The sequence below is a fragment of the Plectropomus leopardus genome, chromosome 8 (assembly GCF_008729295.1).
Source record: "Plectropomus leopardus isolate mb chromosome 8, YSFRI_Pleo_2.0, whole genome shotgun sequence".
NCBI classification, from domain to species: Eukaryota; Metazoa; Chordata; class Actinopteri; order Perciformes; family Serranidae; genus Plectropomus; species Plectropomus leopardus.
The window spans coordinates 17,095,470-17,109,790 of record NC_056470.1 but is presented as its reverse complement, the minus strand read 5'-3'; the positions used below and the strand labels follow the sequence as shown (position 1 = coordinate 17,109,790).

At 40.2% G+C, this 14,321-nt stretch overlaps 1 pseudogene; it reads right to left on the bottom strand.

Annotated features, from left to right (window-relative positions):
* Positions 1 to 2,022, bottom strand: part of LOC121946788 — a 45,750-nt pseudogene extending 43,728 nt beyond the window's left edge.
* Between the last annotated feature and the right edge of the window lie 12,299 nt (positions 2,023 to 14,321).

The following is a 14,321-nucleotide window of genomic DNA, read 5'->3' as shown; positions in this document are numbered from 1 at the left end:
CATGCTTCCCTCATTAGCTTTGATGACTCACTATGGCTGGCTTCTGGCAGCACATGTCAAGGACACTGCTAACCTCTAAACTTAATAAGCAAATCTCTGCCAGGCGGACTGAGGCTAAGAGAGTGCACATGAGCTGCACACATGGCCATGTTTACAATCAACAGCATCTTGAAATATGAGTTCAACCAGCACAGCAAATTGGTTTGATTTCTTTCAAAAAGTACAGAGAAGGCAATGAGCAACTTAACAGCACATACCCCCCCCCCCCAAAAAAAACAATAAAATAATTAGTTACAAGAAAATTACCAGAAAATAAGCAACAAAACAAACAAAAAATGTACAACAAAAAAATGAAAAAACATTTTCAGTATATATAGATATGTATATTTTTTTCTGTAAAATAATTTTAAACATAGAATTGTAATTATTATACATATGTTTCTGGACAGTTTACCTAAATTTGATTATATTCTATCACCTCCACCCCTGCTTTTTTAAAATTAACTTTCAGGTCATGTTCTTTGTTGCCTTTTACGGATTTCTTGCAATTTGTGTTTCTCATTGCATTTTTGCCCATGTTTTTGAAAAAAACAAAAACAAAACAAAAACCTCAGGTTTCAGAGTTTAATGGCTTGTGTGAGGCATGTGAACGCAGCAAAAAGAGAACTGATATCAAACCAGGTTTTAAAGGGTAAATTAAACTCCTGATAATAATTTAGTAATAAATAACCCTACATGAGCATGAGATCTTTCACATTGAGAGCAATATTTTCGCACATTGTGGAATCATGCAAATATATGGCCACTTCACCTTGTGCTCCGAGCTCACAGGCTTCCTGCTGCAATAACCTTAATCCTCGACTCACCTTTGATACATTTACGACAGGTCAGGCAGCTGCATGCGGCTCTTATGTAATCTGTACATGCATGCATCTGCCATTGAATATAATCTGTACCACATATGGGCCGATTGGAGTCCTGCATGCGTTACAAAGGAACATGTTTTCACTTGCATTTCAGAATACATTAACAACATCTTGTTTTTTCTCTCCCTCTCCACATGATACTGACCAGCAGCCCCCCTGTCACCATTGCTAATACAGGCGTGATGTCAAAAAACATGTTTAGCAATTACACGTGTAGGCCCAGGCTGTTTGGATGCGGGCAGTCGGCCGAAGCATATTACATAACAGGACGCTCCAAGTAGCCTACAGGCGAAGTCGACAGCTCAAATAAAGCACACTACACATGGAGACCACTGGGCAGCCTGAAGTCAGCCTGGAGTCTGTGGGCTGCAGGAGAAAAGTGCAGCTCGACACACATCGCCGCCAACTTATCAGGAGTAAAACATTCCGTCGGGCAACTTCAATCTTGGCACTTGGGTGTCCTGATATCGCGGGGATGTGCGGTTACAGGACCAGTGTACAGTCATACTAACTGGGCCTGTCTCCCTCACTGTAAACGTCATTATGTTTAGACTCCAAACAGGTCACCGGGCGAGAATGGTGGGAATGCTGTGAGGCAAAATGTACAAACATTTGCATCTCATGAGAAAGGAAGTGTATATGAATTGCCTGTGCCTGCATAAGGACCTGTGCTTAGTGGGTACAGTCCTGCAGGACAGTTCAGGCTGCCGCCGCAATCGTCACAGCAAAACACTGTAGTACAAGTCAGCTGTTGGCATTTTTTCCGACTGCTGTAACTGCGTTTCGCAACAAATTAACATTGTGCAGAGCCCAACAAAGCCACTGTGAAGCTCAAGAGAGGCAGCGTACTTACCATTGAACATCCTCGTTACATGACTAACTGTAACACCGCAGTGGAGCTCCAGTTTAGCTCCGCGTTCAGGCTCCACGCAGCCGCCGTCACGCGCTTCAGATGCGGGTCGGTCAGTGTGGAGGAGGAGGAGGAGGGGGGGGGGATTTTGGGGTCAAAGGGAAGCGAGGAAATACTGCGAATCTGGCCGGACAACCTTCGCTCTTCACAGCCAGAGCTACAGTGCATTCCCACCGCCTCGACCTCCCCAACTCCCTCTCTATCTCTCTCTCTCTTACACACACACATGCACACACAGCAAACACACACAGGCTGCACACGCTCGCACGAGCTGCATTCGTGAACACAGGAGTCCCCCTAGAGGTGGCACGCGCGTGCCTCTCCCGCGTTTGCTGCAATGTTGTCCAATTGTAACTTTTTTCTCACTTTTATATCAACTATAATATCACCCAAAATTTTAACACACAATACAAATTAGAAACATAATGTATATCTATTTTTACGTGGTAGAAAACATTTGAAATCCAAGCAGTCCTGTCAAAGAGCACATTCAAACCATTCAAACATTGTTACAGTACCACCCAGTGGACAAAATGTATAACCACTGCAAAGATCCCCCAAAGCTGGCGCGCTGAAACTATGCCACATTATTATCTTTGCAGTGTTTTCATTTATGAGAAGAGGACATTTTAAAGTTAAATCAATAAAGACAGTAAATAAACAGGATCAGGTTAAGAACCAGCCGGTAAGTAGTCCATCACTTGATAGTGTTTAATCTGTAAACCAGTAAGGCAACACTGGTGTTGACATAGAAGAATGTGTTGACTTTTCACCCTTAAAACAACTACACACCCTGCAAGATCCCAACCAGGAACTTTAAATATGAGGTTACAGTAAGCTGTTACACTGCTGCATAACACATGTTGATATTATGTAGATCTAGCAGACTGCTTTATTATGCTATAGTAATTATAGCAGGCTTACAATATAGGCCTGCCATCAGTGGTGGAATGGAACATTTACTCAACCACTTTACTTGAGTATTTTCTTTTCAATGCCACGTTATACTTTTACTACACTATATTTCAGAAAGAAATATTATACTTTTTACTTTATTACACTTCATCTGACAGCTGTTGCTTTACAGATTCATATTTTTTTGCGTAAAAACATAAGGAGAGTTTATCAAAAATGATGTGTTGTTATAAATTAAAATGAACAGTTCATACAAGTACAGCAGCAATGTTTAGTTGATTATTAATCACTTGATTGACAGAAAATTAATTAGCAACATTTGCTAAACATTTAAATCTTTATCAATTTAAAAAAAACTATTTTTAGTTCTATTGTTTTCAAATATTTTTAAAGGTTTTTTTTCTTTGCATTTTAAATAAATTTGACTTTTTGGGGGACATTTTTACCTAATAAATTTGAGTTTTTACAATGTTTTTCTTTTTTAAATGTTTTTTTTTAAATATATTTTTTATTAACAATTTTGAGTGTTTGGGATGTTTTTTTGAAAAACCTTTCAGTACTTCAGTTCTTTTTCTTGAATATACTTACTTACATTTACTTCAATAACATTTTCAATACATGACTTTGACTTTTAACAGAGTATTTTTTCAGTGTGGTATCAGTACTTTTACTTAAGTAAAGGATCTAAATACTTCTTCCCCTTCTGCCTACCACACTGTGCATTACAACTACCATAGTCTAAATCCACTCTTGATTTTCCCATACAGGGAAATGCCAGTGTGACAGCAGCAGAAGCACAAGAAAAGATGCAAATATAGGCAAATTTGGAAAAACTTAAAATACATCACAAATCATGCAAAATTACTGTACTAAGTTACATACTATACACCAACATAAATAGTAAGTGTAAAGTCAACTGAGAACAAAACAGTTACTGCAGTGTTAGCAGATTAAAATATAGTTAATGCATTTATGCCATTTATAGTATTTTCTGCAGTCTTCCTGCTCAAAACTGCACAGCTTTTTCTAAAATAGCTATTTTGTAAATACTTGTAATGTTGTATTTTTAGAGTATTTCTGCCCTATTTTTATTTTATTTTTTCTGTTCTGTCTACATATTATTAGGTGTTGTATACTTTGCTTTATTTTTGTTCCTCCTTATATGTTTATTGCATGTTTAAGGTATGCACCAAAAAAAAACATCAAAAAAGCTAATTCCAAGTAATGAAAACCTATTGGCAATAAATCCCTCTCTGATTTTTATTTTGTTTGGAGTTAGTGGGTTATGTAGAAGTTAAATCACGACTCAAAGAAAAAAGTTGTAAGTTGTGAGTTGTAAAGCCAACTTAAACATATACAATTTTGTCCATACGCTATACAATGCTGTTTATCAGTTTGACCAGCAGTGGGCGCCATTAGTCACCAACAGTTTCCACATACCTTCTCTGTGCAGCCTGTTGTGGTTTCATTTTGTTCACTCAGAAATGTTTGTTTATTAGTACTCCTCTTGGATGTTTTATCTGCAGAATGATGTATGTGCAGTTTGACTCTAGAGAAAGCTGTTTTCACACTCATCCACTGAGAGGGGGAAGATTTCTCTTTCTTCATGTGAAATTTCAGAACACCATGATTTGTGACATCACATCTAGTTTGGAGGTCAGTCCTGGTTCAGTATGAAACCCTGAGCACTCAGTGCACAAACACTGAGCATGGACTTGAGTAAGAGACACCTTGTGTTCAGTAATTAAAACTTTTGATATGGAGAAATCAATATTTACATTTTCAATATTTGGATTTTGAAAATGAATGGAGAAACAGGAGATGGTTGCCACATTATTGTTTTTGTCTCAGCACTAACAACTCATTGAATTCTTGTATGAGAGCTCTCAAATTTTGATTCAAAGTACCATTATTTGTCTACTATAAATAGCAATGTACCCAGCTTCTGCAACTACATCACAGCATTCAATAATTGATGATCTTTGGAATAGCTTCCAAAAAGATTTGAAACTCAGAGAAATGGTCCCTCTGCCTGATTTTTAAAGCTCTCATTAGTGCAACAGTGAATGAATCAGTTGGCACTTGTTATTGTGTGTAGGTATTTTAATATTTCTGTACGTTTACTATATGTTTTTATCGTAGTTGTCTGTAAATTTTCAAATGCTTCTGTCTTGGCCAGGTCTTCCTTGAAAAATATATTGTTGATCTCAACGGGACTTACCTGGTTAAACATGGGTTGAATTTTAAAAAAAGAAAGAAATTAAAGTACGAGGAATCCCATTCCACCCCATCCCATCCCACTGTCTGCCCCACTGCATGGTAAGTTGGAAAAAAAACTCATATTTATCTATTTTTTGTTTGTTTGTTTTGTTTTGTTTTTCTGCTTATTGTCCCTATGTTCCTGACAAAAAATATTTTTAAAACGACAGAAAAGAAAGTGGTGATGTTACAACCATCCCTGGTCTCCCCTATATATATTTTAAGATTTTTTAAAACTTTGTATTTAAACTTTGTAGGGAAAGAAATGATTCTGAAAGTATTTTATGTGTGTGTTAAAACATGTCTAAAGGGGTTCTTTACATTTTTCTTGCACTTTCTGTTGGTAATTATTTGACACAAACACAAACAAGCTGCCTCAAACCCAGGACAACGTGAATTATCACCAACCACAAGGTGCTCCGGTCCACTTTATGGGTGCCCTCCCCGTGTGTGTGTGTGTGTGTGTGTGTGTACAGTGACTTTCTCCTGTCTTTTTGACATTGGCAGTGTGCTACCTGACAGGGGGCGGTCGATTGGCCCTGTGTAAGTGGAAGGCGTTTACAGGATGTGAGGGGGCCAAAGTGCTGGATCAGTGAAAACCGAGAAGACCCGCATCTCACCCTGCCTGCCTGGACATCTTCAGCCAGCGAACACAAGACGTCTCCATCCGCTGAAAACAGCATCCCAATCAAACATCAACAAAAGGAAATATGAGCATTAGGTAGACGTATCTTTTCAATGTGTAGCCTTATATCAGCAGGAGATACAGAATGATCGAGTTTCATTCATTTCCTGCAAAAATAACAAATCAAAAGGGCCACATTTGCATCAAGTTTAAATCATATAATCGTAGCCTAATAAAAATAAGAATGTCAGTGAGTGAAGGAGTTGGGACCCTGATTCAAGAGGGCTGGTACCAAACTTACAGACGATCATCATATATTCAAATTGAAAAATAGAAATCCGGGAGGGAGAAAAAACGGCAGAAAATTCTCGGGGACTTGGCTGTGTGAAAAGTGCAGGTCTTGCATAATTTATAAAGAAAGCTGTAATCTATCCATCCGTGTGTCCGTGCCTATGGCTTTGTGTACAGTCATTGATCATGCCGTGAATCCAGAAACAAGAGATTTTACAGCGCAGATGCCGCCGGAGCTTCACATCCAAATGAAGCGCTGAGCAGCAGCCGAGCCGTTTTCGCTCTCTCGTCTGGTGGAAATGTTGGGACGAGGCGCGGTGCTCTGTCTTTAGTTGATGCCTTTTACCGTCAAAAACTGTGTCTTTTTGTTTCCACCCAAGTTGGGCTGAGGTGACCGAGATCCCCGTCAACTGCGGATGTCCCTGACCAATTCAAGCGTCTTTCTGCTCAACGAGGTGGGTTTGTTGTCAGTTTTTCTCTTCTTTTTGCATTTCTTCGGGGATGGTCGAGGTAATTGACGAATGAATGAGAAGAAGGGGTTTCAAAACAAGCTGCATGCGTCGTGTAGCCTGTCATTGCTGTACCATTAGACATAAACAAGCAGTAAAAGGTAAAAGCATGTCCTTGTTGGGATACCGATAATTAAATCAGGCAGGCTGACCTCACCGGGAATCTTTCACTCTGGACGAGTCTGCTGTTGCTGTTGGCTCTGACAGTCTGCCAGCAAAAATTAGGGACAGATGAGCTGCAGGGGGATTTGAAATGTTCATAATAAACATTTGGAACAAAATGAAATAATTGGTCAGCTGGAGCAACAGATGAAAATGCAGCTCTGTGGGACTGTTGATGCTTCCACCTTATCATTTGTTAGGTTATTAGGGAAATAATTACAGCTTTGCTCCAGAGTAAGACACAGTAAATGCATTTAAGATATGATAATCATGTTGTCACATATCATGCATGCAGTCAAAGTGTGCTAAATCAGATTAACTCATATTTAAATGAGAAAAGCATTCATATTCCACAACTCCTTATAACTGTGTGGACCAATCAATGTGTCAACAACAATAACTCTCTCCTCCATACTTACTGTAATGTCAGTACACATGAGATTGACTTATACTTGCATGCTTATGAGATTTATGTGACAATTGAATTCTTATTGCTTGGTACTCATCTCCACAGAATGGCATTAGGAAAAGATTAATATTTACAAGTTTAAAAAAAGAATGAAAACAGTCTCAAGTGAAGGCGATGTGAATTATGAAATACATAAATATTCTGAAATATTACTATGTGCAGCAACTGATGATGTAATAGCTGTAAATGCAATATGCATGCAGATGATGTAATTCAGTTCAATGGCTCAGAATTGTAATCCCAGTGTGTTTCCAAATCTAATAATTCTTTCTTGATAATGGGATTCACTTTAAGTTGGTGAACAGAGAATTCTAATATTATGAAGAAAAGTGTGATGAAATAAGGATGAAATAAGTTTTAAGTCACAAAACCTAGTGTTTAATCTTTTAGTTTTGTTTTGTCTTTTTTGTGTTTGAGCATGGGCATATAATGAGACATTGAGTGCCTGGGCACAGATATGCAAAAGGCCCCACCACCTCTCCCACACAGGAGCAAAACATGCAGACTTTGTGGTGATTTTGCCTCTTTTTTGTTGTTTTGTGTGTCGTTACAGTTGTTATGCATTTTTTTTGTGCCTCTGTGGAAATGTTGATAGTGATTATTTTGTGGCTCCTTGTGGTAGTTTTTCCGCTATCCATAGTCGATTTGTGTCTCTTTGAGGTAATTTTGTGTCTTTTGTAGTTATTTTGTATCTCTTCTTTGCAGTTCCTTTGCATTTCTTGTGTCTTTTTGTTCCTTTTTTTGTGTCCCTTCTCAGCTGGTACGTGTTAATTTATGTGTCAATTTGGAGATGAAGACCCCATAAAAATTTGAACCCCTCAGCCTTTGCCCTGCAGCTGATCATCCTGGCCATTAAATCAAATTTCACTCTTTAAGTCACTCTTTCCTGTAGGTCTGATTCATAGAAGATATAGACAGAAAGAAAGATCCTGCATTTCCCATAATTAACACAAACTTGTGAAGGTTGACAAACTGTGGCCCACCTGTGAGATAATCCATGATCCAGGACACCTTTGGGGCGTCCATCTGCATCTCTATGAGCTTGTTTACCACCCAAAGGGTCTGGACTGTTTTGAAGGTGCTTGAAAAGTCAAAGCACATGATTTGAAATGTGCTGCCAGCCTTATCCAGCTGGGAAAAGGTCCTCTAGAGGAGCTAGATGATTGCAACATTTGCTTCAGTGTGTGTCTGATAGGAAAACTGCAGGGGGTCGAGTCAGTCTCTGCACTAGATTCATCCGGAGTGCTGGAGTGCTAAAAGTCTCTCCAGTGACTTGTTGAAGCAGGTTTTGTACTTCAAATTAAACATTTCCTCTTGAAAAACAAGCAGCAAATGACTTGGGCAATTTGTGCCATTATATTTGGGGTATGCAGCATTTAGTGAGGAATGACACGCTTTAGAAACATATTGAGAAAAGAAAAGAAAGAAAGCTGAAAAATCTTGTCTCACTATTTTGTCACATCGTTAATTTAATCAAATATTCAGTAAGATGGAGAATGAGACTGGAGGTTGGTGATTGACTTCACAGATTTGATGACCTTATGCTCAACTTGACAAAATAAAACTCGACCAATTACTCGTGACTTCAACTCGGCTTGAGCCCTTTGACTTGAAAACACTTGATACCTTCCTTAAAAGCCAAAGATTAAAAAGTTTTTTTAAAAAAAGTGCCATGAATCAGTTCATTTCCATTCATTTTCAGAATCAACTAACATTAACATCAATCATTTCCAACAAGTTGACACTGAATTCCCCAGATCCATTTTGTGTTAACCCAATCCGACGGCATCCACTTAAATTGCAGGAGAGAACCATGAAGAACTAACATTACTTAGTTCTCACCGGTTCCCTTTTTTTGTAATACAGTAATCACTGAAGAAGAGAACATGATTTCATCTTATTTTTTGGACTGCAGACTGCTGTCTTTTCTTTTTTGGAATTACAGATATTGTTAACATTGCCAGCTTGAAAAACCGCCTTTGCATGAATAAATTAACTCCTCATTGATCCAACTAACTGCACCAGGCATTTGTAACATCCTGTATGTGTGCTTTATGAGAACATAAAGTGAAATGTTTGTGTGAAGAGCTGCTCTGAAACTATCACTTACTTCACTGTCGTCCCACCAGTCTGTTTAACTCCTTACTCCTCTTGGTGTGCACACTTCAAACAGGGATCAGGTCTGTGTTGGAACACATGCTGTACCTGCATGTCTGAACCCATCAAGTACCGCACAAACCTCATGAAAGGATTTGGCAGCAGCCAGGTTTCATGTCCCTCCACTCAAAAATCAAAACGCAGCATCCCCGGTGCCTTAAAATAGCCCCTCATCCATAATGCACCAGCAGCAGCTCGGCCCACAGAGGCGCTTCTTCTGGGACAGACTGACAGACATCTGCACTCAATGCTTGGGTGCAGCTCCTAAAGCTGCTCTCTCTCCTCGTCCTGCCTGTCTCACGCTGAGCGCAAAGCACTGTGGAGTTTAACTTTCAAACCTTCATTCATTCATGTTTTATTCACATCTACTGCTCATGCAGAATTCGAGTGAATGCCTGCACCGTCTCTCGCCTCCACCTCACAGTTTCCTGCAACCTATCCTATGAATTATGAATCTTAACTTTGCTGGAGATTTTCACATCACCCGTAGTCATGGTTTTATGCGGTCAGACTGGTCGGTCTTTAGATGCATGTTGTTGATCTCACACTGAGTCTAATGCACAACATTCTGCACACAAATGAATGCCTGAAGCAGATGCATCCTTCTTTTGGTAAGATGTTTGGTTGGTTTGTACGTAACCTTTGTACATATCCATAACACATACACTCAGCAGCTGAGCAGGTGTCAGAGTACAGCCAGCCATGACATCTAAAGAACACACTCAGTGAACAGAGGGCTACACTGGGGGACGCCTCCACATGTCGAACAGAGACAACTTACATGGCTCCCAAATCCCCTCACCACCACAAGTCTTTCTGCTGTCTCTAAACTTTTGTTTTTGACATGTTGAAATCCACAGTGGCTGAAATAACAGTGTGATAGGACTGTAGAAATGGCTGATTTTTCCCTTTGAGATTTAGCGTTAGTGGTTTATACAACATGGTTGTGGAGACCGCTTTCTACATACTTGTGTGTACTTTTGTTTTGGGGCTCATAATATAAAGCTGATACATTTCCAATGAAGGGAAACCTTAATGATACAGTATGTTATTATTGTTTTGACAACTGAGTTTTCTGACTTTGTGGGAAAGGCTTCAGCACAAACCCCCCAAGATGTGTGCCGGACTTTGAAGTTAATTTGGCATAGTGGCCAAAACATGTAACTACAACTTTTGGGTCCATCATGTGATGCTATTGTGCCCCACAAGACATTTTCTTATAAAATACATTGTGAAAGAGACGACTGTAAATTAGTGGATACATTTTTTGAGTGTTGCAACAAGGGTTGGGAACCGAAAATCTGTTCATAATTAGAACAGAGTACTTAATGCCAAGTACTGGGTACCTGTGGAAAAAAAATGGTTCTGCTCATTGGTTCCTAAACGTGACATAAAAATGAATTAGTGCAAACAAGTGCTACATATATCTGAAAGGCCATGGCTCTTCTGGCCTCCTTCCAGGACCTTTTTTCATCTGCCAGGACAAGAATTCAATCCATGCAGTCTGATAACATTTGGAAACTCTAGAAGAGCCATATGATTGAATCATTTCATCCCCATTCAAATTAAAGGTGCACTAACCTGGAAGTAGCACACCCGGCTGGTAGAAGTCTTTAGTGCGCCAGCTCTATGGGCTGCACAGTGCGGAAACAGCACCGATCATGTGGACAGTTTTATACGTGGCATTTGAACCATTTTGTCTTCATGCGCCACTGAGCAGCTTTCATAGAAATGAGCGTGGCCCCACCAGTGTCTAGCTTTCTTTATACATCCGTGCTTCGACAGGACGTTGACCTCATGCACTCAGGAATACGCATAAGGAAAGACATTTCCTGACTCTGATGTGGAATAATTTAACTGGGCTACAGAGAAACCTGATCTCAACACCATTAAACATTTGGAATGCCATTTGTGAGACATGACCTTCACCCACCATCAGTGCATGACCTTACTAATGCGCACATGGCTGAGTGGGAGCAAACCTTGCTGCCAGGTTCCAAAATTGTGTGGACAGCCTTTCCAGAAGAGTGGAGACAGCATATTAATGCCTGTGATTTTGGAAACAAAAATCAACATTTACATGTGGATGTTATATTCAGGTGTCCATATATTTTTGTCCATTATGTGTTTGTAAGAAATCCCAAGACGCAGAACTAACAGATGAAGTCTGGGATGAATGTTTATGGAAAATACAAAGCTGTTCTGTCAATGTCAGACTTAATCTCATACAGTTAAAAACTTTATAGACTCTATTACTCCAGGGAAAAGCTACATAGCTTTTTAACTGATATCTCACCTGTCTGTAACCGCTGTAAATCTACAATCAGCAATATAGCACATGCTTTCTGGCAGGCTCGGACTGGTCGGTCTGGTATTTCTGGCAAATGCCGGATGGACCGGCCCAGGGCTGCCACCTGCAATGTTGAAAAAAATTGTAGGAAGAAATAAAAAGATCTGCTGGCAGCGGCCCCAACTGATTAGGGGGTTACACAACCCAAAAAACGTAAATAGTCTACCTATGTAAGGCCGGTGCAGTGGCACCGGCCGCTGTCAGCTCCCCCTCCAGCTTCAAGTGGATCAGTCCATCATGTAATGTCAGAGGTCAAGCAGGAAGAAGCCTAAATAAAATCTAAGCAGATAGAGTGATGTAATTGGTATAAAAACACAAATAAGATGGAAAAAGGAGCCCAAAAATGAAAGGTGGAGCAAAGAAGGTTCGAGAAAAAAGTTGGGTCGGGCATAGCAGTGGACCAGTTCACAGGACAGACTGAGATTCTATAATGAAGATAGAGGGGCCGTATTTGAGAGGATCTGGGACCCCTTACTGAAATTTTCTTCAGTGCAAAGACAAATGTGGTAATATTTTCAGACAAAGCACCTTCCTGTGTAAATTCCTCCTTTTCTGTATGCAAAAACTCTTCTGCATTCCTTTTTAACAATACGTTTTGCTAATCACTCTGACTGGCCACTCTTACTTATTATCTGCTATGCCTGTTAGCTTTCTGTGTTGCAGTTTTTCTACTATTCTCTCAAAAAATAATAAACACATAAAACATTAACATATCTCTTTTAAAAAAAAAAAAAAGAATCCCAAGACGTGACTAAAATGAGAATATAGTGCTTCAGAATCCATTTTTAACTTAGATCTGAAAGCGTGGATTGATATTGCATCGCACTAACAGTGAGAAGACATTTTATCAGCCTGACTATAAGATTTGATCCCATCCAACCTTACAACACGTGGTAATCTGGTTCATCACAGTGGTGTTTTGTCGTGACAGAGTCCTGAATGAACTTAGCATGCAGTTGCGATACAGAGTCCCATTGGGCAGGAGAGGTAGAGATGAAGGGGAGCAGCAGAGAGGGTGGGAAGGATGATATGCAGAGCGGAGAGAGCCTCACTGACGTAGCAAAGGGTTGTGTACTGAGAGTGGTGGAGAATAAGAGAGGAGGAGGGAAGGGGTGTAGAGAAAGAGAGAGGGATAGACTGCCTACAAGCACGCTACAGTACACTTCAGTGTTACCCAAGAGAGAGAGCGCACCATGACTGACTAGCAGAAAGAGCGAGCGAGAGAGACGGGGAGTGTGCTCTCCCACCTCCAACCAAGTAAGTAGGCTGCTATCTCTTCTGCATCTTATCTCTGCTGCAAATGGCATTCATGGCCACTTGAAACCTAACAACATGCTTTTTGAATAATTCCTGATTAGATGGTGATTAAAGATTTACTTTGAAGAAACAGGAAAACCTTTCAACTCCTGTAATATTGAGTGAAAGTTTGATGCGAGTTGATGTCTGTCAAAGTGAGGCACGGCTGGATTTCCATCTACATTTTGGAGCATTTTCACCAAATTTGATGTATGTCCAAACTCCTCATCCTCAGCGCTGACATTTCTGTGGGAAGTCTGAGTTGCACTAAAGCAGAAAATGGCATTTAGTGCAGTTGTGTGACAGAGGAGCACTGGTGGGAAGCTGTGGGCATACTTGCAGGCGTTCATGCTTTCTCTGTTGGTGGGGGGAAGGAGTGCATTTGGGACCGCTAGGCTTCCTGTGTGGGGTCAATTAAATACTGCATGAGACAGAGCACTAAAAGCCTGTCCCATGAGGAGCGAAGTGCTTTGTGTGTTTGTGTGTGTGTGCTCGTGCATGCATATGTGTGTGTGTGTTGGCACATCAGTGTGCAATGCCTTAATTAAATTTGATGAACCAGCAATATTGAGAGGGCCAAAGATTCCAGTTCAGCTTGTTTGTGTTGCTGTTTAGAAACACTGCCATTTTATTATTATTATTATTATTATTATTTTTACCAATCAAAGACTAAAACAATGTGAAATGTTCTCTCATTATTCCTTATGACATCTGTGTGGCTGGTCTCTTCGAGGACATCTCTCTATTGTACTACATAAAACATCATCAGTTGATTTATCTGTCTGTCTTGGCTGTACTATCAGCAATCTGTACAAACATGACTTTTATTTTGATAAACCAACCTTGTGCAGTCAATAAAAAGGCTTAAACTTGAAAGGAAGCTCTCTGTTTTTAGATGTAAAGCTGGAGTGCACGAATATGTAGGGCACCATTACATATTGATAAGTCTGACATTCCCTCAGTTAGCTCAGCCCACTAGCCAAGACGCACCAATTAGGCCTAACTGAAACTTAAATCAGGTCAGCGTCTAACAAACACATCTGATTTAATGAAGGATGCAGCAGCACTGTGCCATTCTGCGCTGCACCGTAGGTACACAGCTTTATGTGGGTTAGCTCCAGCCTCTCTGCACTTTGAAGCAGTTTGGTGAAGTCAGGTTGAGGGATCCCTGGGGGGATGAAAGCCTAAGTATGCACAGTGTAGCCGGCAAGGCCAAGTCAACAGCGGGGATGAAAGATAGAGATTCCTGCGTATTGCTCCTCCACCACTGCATGTCAGCTTCACTGTCTACCCATCGCTGATGATTCACATCATTGCATTGTCCTCATTGCATCAGTAGCATTTCTCTTTGCACTCGGCTAATAGGAGATGCTCTCAAATGTTACTGTGAGGACTTGGTGTGTTGTGTTGTGTTGCGTGCGCTGAAAGGACTTGGAAGTGCTTATTTATAGG